At 41.3% G+C, this 9,864-nt stretch overlaps 1 pseudogene; it reads left to right on the forward strand.

Moving 5' to 3' along the window:
* The first annotated feature begins 4,386 nt into the window (after nt 1–4,386).
* LOC111154068 lies at nt 4,387–9,038 on the forward strand (annotated as a pseudogene).
* Nucleotides 9,039–9,864: the final 826 nt, after the last annotated feature.

Consider the following 9,864-nt stretch of genomic DNA (forward strand, 5'->3'; position numbering starts at 1 on the left):
GAGTTTAGTCAGTCCCAGGAAATGTGGTGGGCTTTTCCCAGTCTTTGTTTTGTCAGCCTTCAGCTTGTCACATTTATGAAGGCTCTTCTAAGCATTTTCCAAATACAGCACATCCTTTAGTTCTTAGGTCAACATTGTCCTATGGGTTTTATCGCCATGACAGAGGAAGATCTGGAGCTCACTTATGTCATCTGAGCCCCCAGCCCAAGCCCTTGTTCCCCAGCTACATGGCCTCTGTGGAGTGTCTGTGTTTTCATCTTATCTTCAGAATTCTTCCTGCAGTTACTGCTTATCTGTGTGATGCCTTGTCGTCAAGCCAACAAATGGTGTCCGGCTTGTACAATGCCTTTTTGATGGATGCTTTATATAACTATTCTTATCTTGATTTCTTTTTATTTTGAAATCCAGTTGTCATCCTTATCTGGAAAAACAACAACAGAGAAAATAATCTAGTAATTAATTTAGCTTCCTTCTAGAAGGAAGGTCTTCTAGAAGACCTCTTCATCTGTTCATAGTAGCTGGCCCATCCAAAGCTTATGAGTAAGATTCTAATACAGACATCAAGAGATGTTTATCTAGATTTTTGTGTGGAAGGATTAGGAGAAAGAAGTTGGATGCATGTCTGATACCCCACTAACCAATATGTTCCTACTTGAAGCTGAAAGAAGAGCAGTGGGTGTAGTAGAAAGTGCATGGGATTGGGAGTCAAGCAGTCCTGGGGGAACTGGTTAAGTTACCCTCAAGCTTTCAAAACTTGATCTTGACCTTGACTTCCTTTGTAAAGTGGGTTTAGTAACAGTTATATGATATTCACTCATTTCAATCACCCATGAATCAGGAGAATTTTACTGGATACCTATTATGAGGCAGGGCATTATGCTAGTTGCTAGGGATAGAACAATGGATAAAAATAGAATAGACACAAGCATTATCTTGATGGACTTAGACTCTAGTGGAGAAGGCAGATATTGTATTGCTAAATACGTGATCAGACAATTAAAGTTGTGATAAAGGCTATTGAGAAATAATATATGATGTTTGGAGAGGATTCTAGTACAGATTTGGGGTGGAGAGGTCAGAAAGCCCTAAAGTTGAGACAGAGAGGATGAATTGGATGAGTTGCTATATAGGATAATTGTGAGGATCATAGATTATGCTTATTTAAGTGCCTAGTACAGTGCCTGGGACACAATAATCAACAATCAATAATCAAGCAATTACAACGAGAACAATACTATTGGGCTGGGTGACTTCCCACTTCAGGTATTTTGAGGTACTCCAAGGAGGGCTTCCCTACCATCCTTCTTTTCCCCAGACCTGATCTCTTTCTTAGGGCTAAAAAACCCTGTTTTCCAGGTTGGCGATTCCTCAGGGATTTATTCCAAGTTCATGCCATGTTATTACTAACTGATGTAAAATCAGTCTTGAGAGTTACTCATAGGAATGAGTTATTCCAATCCATGCTAAGTTACTAATAACACATCTCACCCCAAGAACAGCTTTTATTAAAGGGAAAGAAACACAAGAATGATCAGGAAGAATGGAAGATGGTCTGTGTAATGTGAGTGTGTTGAGGAGCGAATGTCAAAGAGAGAGGCTGGAGATTTTATACTGAAGTTAATAGAAAAAGGTTAGGATGTTTGAAAACACATTGGCTTTCTGAGGCATTCCATCCAGGAAACCTGTAGGATATCTATTTTCTAACAGCAAAAGTGTTCTCTGCCACAGTCACAATCCATAAAATCTTTTAATTATAATAATGGTGACCATCACTTGTGCTCCCTTGGGGTGTCTGACTGACAGTGCTCTCCCACGGCCATGATCTCCTCTCACTGTCTCTCCAGCCCTGGTAATTGCTGGCTGTGCTGTGCTGATTGCTCAGTAGGATGAGATTGTTTCTGTATTGCTGGGGCCTTCTGGGTCTTCTAAAGACTGAGGCAGAATCTACCCATCTTCCATCTACCTGGACTTTTGAGTACCTGTTAATTCTTGTTCCCAAGTTAGAAGCTGAAGATAAAGAATGAATCAAAAGTAGTTTCCACCCAGTAACTTGGCATAGGTGTATTGGTAAAGGGCTTCACATACAGACACATACTTGGATAAGCCATGAAATGAGGTTTACCTGCCCAAAATGGGCATGACTGGCATTCTAGGCAGTGAATTGCCTCTGAAGGTGCAGAGCAGAATGGAAAAGCGTAACACACTTGCTAGATGACATGGCCCATGGACCAAACATATTCAAGAATCACTGATTTAAATATATTCTGTTTGGAGGCTTGTTGACCGCTATGTGTAGGGGGCGGGGAGAGAGAGAAGATGGTGAGGAAGAGGACAGGATGTTGCTGAGTTGTAACTGTCTGGTATTGAACAGACAAGTGTGACACGGCACACTTTTGACACAGGGGTACACAGTTTGCCTTCAAGATACCCGAGTTCTTGTCAGCTTCATGCCCTTGACCAAGTCGTTCACCTCATCCTCATGTCATCATGGACCAGAGAACTTGGCAACATGTTTCTATCATTGATAATTCTTTCTCTATACTCCTAATTTTAAAAAACTTAAAAAGTAATGGCTTTAGAACTTGATAATCCAAAGTTTGAACTCCAGCCTTTCCATTTGTTTGCTGGATGATCTTGAACAAATTTCTTAACTTCCTTCAACCTCAGTTTCTTATGTAACATAAGGAGATGGTTCCTCTCTTATATTGCTGTTGAAAGGATAGAGAGGAACCATGCACCATGGATATATATAAATATCCAAGATAGTCCCTGATTGATAAGAGGCATTTGGTAAATGGATGTGGGGGTTTCTCTTCCATCGTTATTTTTGTTTTCATAACTTCTTCAGTATTATTCCACTTTTTTCTCACATTTTCTTTCTATACGAGGTTGTAAAATCTCTGAAGAATGGTGTTAGACTTTGGCTTCTCTAGGCAATTGGCTGGTATTGGTGCTTAGTAAATACTTGATAATTGACTGATAGACAAATTATGTGGTCACTAAAAAAGTAGAGTTGAAAGAGTAAATTCCTGTCTACTTCTCTGATGTTAATTTTATCAAATGTGTTATGTACTACATAGAGTTCACTAGAACATCACAAAATGGGAAAACAGATAAAGTTGGACCATCAAAGGGGTAGGCAATCTGCACATTTCAGAAAGTCCTTAATCCTGTATATGTTGCCAGAAAATGGAGATGGGTTACATGTACAAAGAGGGATAAATCATGAGGAAATCCTTGACTCAAGTTGTTTAGTTATCTCTTACTTAAAATTACTTATTTTAACCAAGGTCGTCTTCTCATGGGATTAATACCATCTGAATGGACAGCGTACGGGAATGCTTTTTCACCAGAGATTACCGAAAGTTAGAGTGCATGGAAATCCCATGGAAAGGCTCAGATTGGGGGATTCTGACCCCAGAAATCCTGATTCAGAATTTCAATGTTGCTTCATGTCTGTTGCTATATTGAGGTCCTGCCCAGCTTTGGCCCTGTCCTGCCCATTCAAGGACCACTTCAGTCAATACTGTCATCTGATAATGTGGCCTTCTGAGCCAGCAGGCAGTTATCTATTGGTCCTGCAAGCAAAGCCATGGTTCGTTTGGGAATTTGCTAATTACCATTCCCCATTGACTGATTATCCACACCTACTGTGTATATACTTGGATGCATTGTAAATCAATTTAAATCCCAGGTCCACAACCACTTATCTGAGTGGCTGCACCTGAGATATTTGTATACCTCCCACCCCTGCTGGCTGCACCAGTAAAGGCTGCCACCACTCACCATCACAGCTGAAGCATCCATTTTCCCCTGCAGCCACCACCTGCCAGGAGGCTTCGGAGGCTTTTCCGACTGTTCCCTGGAGGTGAATTAATCCCTTCCTGGGATACAGAATCCTTGATTCAGAGAGATTAGGCATTATGCTCCAGGTCACAGTGCTGGGAAGCAGCAGAGCTGTGGCCCAAACCTAAACCCAACTGTTTCCTGAGTCCCTGCCACTTACTGTCAACTTAAGGAAAGGCCCGTTATATCTTCCCGTTATTCGAACGAGGTCCGTATGAATTGCCATATTTCAAATCTGTTTGAGGGAGAAAAGGTCCAGTTTTGCCTTTCTAAAGGTGAGAATTGAGAATGATTTTTCACATTTATTATTTAGACTCTCTGCGTTCTTTTAGTTCAGAGCTTGGAGGGGAGGGGAAGGGAATCGGGGTGGTGTCACATGGTGGGGCAGAACCATCCTCCAGCAAGAGCTTCCACTCCAGGCTCCAAATGCAGATGTTTGAATACATGAGATAAAATACAACATTATGAAGTCCTCCTTTCCCTGCTAGTTGTTAAAGCAAAGAACTACTCTTTGCCAGCCATATTCTGGAGACCTTAGAAATGGAACAGCATCACCAGCAGTTTTCAGAGGAAGCTGGCTGGTCACTAAGAACGGGACAGCTCAGCAGCAGGGCAACCACAGGAGAACCTTCTGCTGCATTGCAGACTCTGAGGAACTCGAGCGAGGAAAACAACAGCCGGGAGAGTGAGCCAGGGCTCTGCTGGTGATGGACTGAAATGCAGCTGCCTTTCCAGACACGCGGGGAGAGCGTGTGCACAGAAATGATGCAAAGAGAGCATTTGCTCTCTCGCATAAGAGGAGCAGAAAACAGCCCTCCTGCAAAAAAAAAAAAAAAGAAAGAAAGAAAGAAAGAAAAGAAGAGGTTTCAGATGAGAACGTCCTGACAGTTAAGAATAAAATGACAAAAATAAATTTTTGTATTGAGAAAGCTTTGGGACCTGAGCACACACCAAGGGCTGCCCTTGGAGCAAAAGTGCTCACCTCTAGAAGCACTCAGAAGTGGATGCTGGTGGCAGGCACACCTGGGGTCCAGGCTCCTGAAAATACTCACCAGTGGGGTCAGTTCTCAGATTTCACTTTTTTTTTTTTTTTTTTTTTTTTAATCTCCAGCCCCTACTGAAATGCAAATATGATACTTGTGAAGTTTCAAGGTTTGGAGAAAAGAAGATCCAAATCAGAAAAGGATCTTATTCCCTGAGCAGTCCTTGCCATCTCTTGGCCTCAGTTTACTCTTTCTAACATAAGGTGTAGAGACTATCTCAGTGATTCTCACACTCTGTGCCTAGGAATGACCTGAGGTCTCATCAAATGCAGGTTCTGATTCCAGAGGTTGGGAGTGGGGCCTGAGACTCTACGTTTGTAACCAGTAAATCTGGGTTTTCTTGTCTGTTTACATCACCCTCTCCAGATGTTTTAGAAAAAGAAAGTTTCCTTCCTCTAAGGACCTTGGCCACTCCTTCAGGTGGTGGGGAGACAGTTTGGAGGAAGGAAAAGAGAGAGGGCAAAGGGAACAGCCAGAGCTTCTCTTCCAGGAGGTAAATGTTCTGGATCCTTAAGCAGAAGGGAGGCAGAGGAAGTCATAAAAGTTGAATGTAAAGTGAGATATCTTAAGTTTAGTACGAGGCAAATAGGCGTGTGTCTTGGATGTTCTTGTTATTAGAGCTGTTCCATGATAACCCACAGGGCTTGTTTCAAACAGCTAGTGTGATGCTACACAATCCTGCATTGGCACGCATGTACACATAGAGACAGTTACGCATGCAGATGTGCACCTGATATACACATAAGATGTGATGCCATCGCAGACAACAGGCATGTCCTTTCCTTCTTCTTTGTTTCAATCAGAGATGGCCTTTGTAATAGGGAAGATAGTTAAAATACTCAGTCCAAAGAACCGACTGAGACAAGAGAACTGGGAATATATGGTCTTCTGTGACCTTTTTTTGTTATTTCGAGATTCTTTGTTCTTCACTCCCTTTTCTTTGCCATGTCTGCTGTGATGCTAAGCCGTATTAGTGTTAAGTCACTATCAACCTTTGCTTATAGCTGGCTTTCCTGCATCTTCCTTGATGTTAGTGACGAGATGAGCCATTGTTGTCACAGGCCTGAACTGACTGATGAGGAAGGCAGCCTTACATGTCTGTAGAAACCATAAAAAGCAGTCAGACCAGGAATCGTAGATTTCTCTGTCATCTGACATCATAGTTCCTGACTCTGGTTTTCTTTACTGGCTGCCCTATGGAGACCGTGCATTAGATCTTTGATGATTACAGAGCAGGGCAAGAGAAGAAGAGTATTAGCTAAGACCTTGACCTTCTTCCAAGGTTATTTCCAGTTTTATATTCATTGATGTGTACAGCAGTCCTTTTGTAAAAAGTGCCCTCTGGGTAAATATCATATCTCCCCCCTTATTTAACAAAGAGACATTTATATTTCAGTTGTCCTCTTGGAAAACCCATAAATAGGAAAGATGAACAAAGGAAGAAGTAATTTTACTTAAATATAAAAACAACTCCATTAAGAGTTAGGTAGCCAATAATAAAGGAGGTCCATGCTGTAGAGAAATGTCGAGGGGTCAGGGAGAGTACAGGTGTTCGGGCACATCAGTCTGGGATAAATTGTCAGGGACAGAATAGATGGAAACTCATTGAGCTGTGAGGATTTAAACAGAAATACAGAGCAGTAAGCATAGTGCCTGCTGTATTATGTAAAGCTTGCAAACCCTTAGCAGTCTTGGTTAAAGCACAGCAGGATTCCAGTTCCCAGAATGATCATCCTTCCTAAGTTTTCTTTGGGCTCTGGCTTTCTGGTAGCCTTACCCTTGCCACCCTTGCTTCTGATCTTTTATTCTCTTAGAGTTTTAGAGATACCTTGTCATCTCAGGCTGATCTAGCATCCTGCTTCCTTCTGTAATTCAGTTCCCCATAGCTCTGCTTCCCTCCCTCTCCAGTCTAGGAAAATACAGCACTAAAGGAAGAGAAAGTATAGGAATTTCTAGGCACCCCCAGACTCATCTTAACAAAGCCCCATGAGGAGCTGATCTACCCTTGGCTCTCTTCTCTGTGCTATGTATATTGCCCTGGAAACTAGGGCTGCCCGATGGCAGGGTCAACTGACTCCACTATATGTTGCTTGTGTAGAATTTCCTTTTCAGGAGATCACTTTAGGAAAGCCAGAGCCTCCATCGCCATTTCAGAGTGATATCCAACATGTTGCCATTCAAATACTGGAGCCTTCTTGATAACACTGCTCTGAAAATTTTTCAGAAAGAGCGTGGATAAGTATATAGACCTGGATCTTTACTGGGCAAATTGGAAGTACTTGCTAGTCCTCAAAGATTCCTACAACTTTCTACTTTTACCTTCCCCAAAGATCTTATTTTTATTTCAGATGGATTGATTCTATTTAGTGGAAGTCATTGAAGACAGCCTTATGTGTATTTTAGTGAGGGCTGATGTTTGATCTAGAGATTGAAGACTGGTTTGGATTTGTGGTTGTTAAAGTGCAGGGTTTTCTATGTAAAAATTCAGAAATTAACTTTAGAGGCTAGTCACATGAAAATAGTTCCTCTTAGAAATGATTTTTTTAAAACTTATATTTCTTAAAATCTCAGTTCCTCAGTTAATTTTAGTGAACCAGAATAGTCCAGGTAAGTGGTCATATTTTTGCTCCAAAGTTGCCCAATCCCTAGAGTGGCAGATTGTGCTATCTCAATCTCATTGTTGACACTTAGGGCAGGGCAGGAACAACTTCTGATCTATTCATCATTATATCTCCCACACCTTGAATTGTGTCTTCTTATGGTAGCTGAGAAATAAAAGTATGCTAGCCAAATAAATGCTGATTGAATAAATATATCCTATTTTATATATCCTCTTGAAGTACTGATTTTAACAAATTTATTTAAATACAAGTTTCCCTCCCCCACTTATTCTTAAAGTTTAATTCTGTTGGGTCCTGTTTTCTCTCCTTAGTACTTTTGTGTTTCAGTAAGAAATGTTCTGGTTAATATGAGTATGGTGGAAAGAACATTAAACATGGACCCAGGAGAGCTGATCTCCTGGCCTCTTCTGCTAACAAATAACCTTATATTAGATAAAGTGCTTTCATCTCTAGGCCTTATACTGAAAGCTAACAATGGTAGAGAGTTCAGAAAACTTCCCAAATTCTTTCTGGGTAGTAGGTAGAATGTATTTACAACATTGTCTTCTTCTCATGACTCCTACAGCTATTTCTGCCCTGAGCATGATAGCAACTCTGAGGAAAAACTGATTTGCACCGTGGGTGCCTCAGTGGCTCAATTGATTGAACTTCCAGCTCTTGGTTTCCACTCAGGTCATGATCTCAGGGTTGTGATATCAAGCCCCATGTTGGGCTCTGCACTCAGTGTAGAGTTTGCTTGGGATTCTCTCTCTCCCTCTTCTTCTGCCCCTCCCCAGCTTTCCTGCTCTCTCTCCCTCTTTCTCCCTCTCTCTCTTTCTAGAACAACAACAACAACAACAACAACAAAACATTGCACCAGTTGCAAGAAGAAGAGGCAACCATCCCAACAACAAGATCACTATAGTGGGTGTTACACAGGTCGGCATGGCCTGTGCCATCAACATTGTGGGAAAGCCTCTGGCAGATGAACTTGTGTGGTTGGATGTTTTGGAAGATAAACTCAGAGGAGAAATAATGGATCTGCAACATGGGAGCTTATTTCTTCAGACACCTAAAATTGCAGCAGATAAGGATTACTCTGTAATGCCAATTCTGAGATTGTGGTGGTAACCGCAAGAGTCGGCCTCCAGGAGGGGGAGAGCCCTCTCAATCTGGTGCAGAGGAATGTTAGTATCTTCAAATACATTATTCCTCAGGTAGTCAAGTACAGTCCTGATTGTATTATAATTGTGGTTTCCAACCCAGTGGATATTCTCACATATGTTACCTGGAAACTAAATGGATTACCCAAGCACCATGTGATGGGAAGTGAGTGTAATCTAGATGCTGCTAGATTTTGCTATTTTATGGCTGAAACCTTAGCATTCATCCCAGCAGCTACCGTGGATGGATTTTGGGAGAATATGGCAACTCAAATGTGGCTGTGTGGAGTGGAGTGAATATGGCAGCTGTTTGTCTCCAGGAACTGAATCCAGAAATGGGAACAAACAATGACAGTGAAAATTGGAGGGGAAAGCACAAGAGGTAGTCAAAAGTGCCTATGAAGTCATCAAGCTAAAAGGATATATCAGCTGGGCTGTTGGATTAAGTGTGGTTGATCTCATCTAATCCATGTTGAAAGTCTATCCAACACTCATCCAGTGTGAACGATGGTTTAGGGAACATATGGCATGGAGAAGTAAGTCTTTCTGAGCCTTCCATGTATCCTGAACTCGTGGGAATTAATCATTGTGATCAGCCAGAAGCTGAATGATGATGAGGACGCTCGCTCAAGAAAAGTGCACATACCTTTTAGGACATTCAGAAAGACCTAAAAGACCTGTGACTTCTGGCTTCTAGGCTGTAGAAATACAAAAACTATATATTTTATAAATACAAAAAATAAAAATAGAACTGTGAGCCTTTAGTTTTCATCCACGTTCATGGATCACCATTTGCTTCCTCTTCCTAAATATGCAAATGTGGGCTCATGGACTCAATGGCCATGTTTGGTTAAATGCTTGCAATGTGAGCACTTGAACAAATAAAATTTACTATCCTACTGTGTTTCTTAAAAAAAAATAATACGTTTACCTCAGTAAACTCTCTGCTTAAGTCTATGAAATAACTAAATTTTAAAAATGTGAAGAAAAAGTGTGTTTCTTAACTGGTTTGTAATCACAACTTCAGTTATTTTGGATGTTCTGGTAGAGAGAGGAAAATATCGAAGGGAAGTATTAATATTCATTTATTTACCCTCTGCTCGTTACACACCATGTGATCTGGCATCCGTCATTTCCTTATTTTGGGCTTCAGTTTCTTCGCCTGCAAATTAAAAGACTCAACTAAGTCAATTCTCAACTCTTTTTTCCAGC

Source organism: Enhydra lutris, unplaced genomic scaffold (assembly GCF_002288905.1).
Source record: "Enhydra lutris kenyoni isolate GAN:26980312 unplaced genomic scaffold, ASM228890v2 scaffoldscaffold35, whole genome shotgun sequence".
Taxonomy (NCBI): domain Eukaryota; kingdom Metazoa; phylum Chordata; class Mammalia; order Carnivora; family Mustelidae; genus Enhydra; species Enhydra lutris.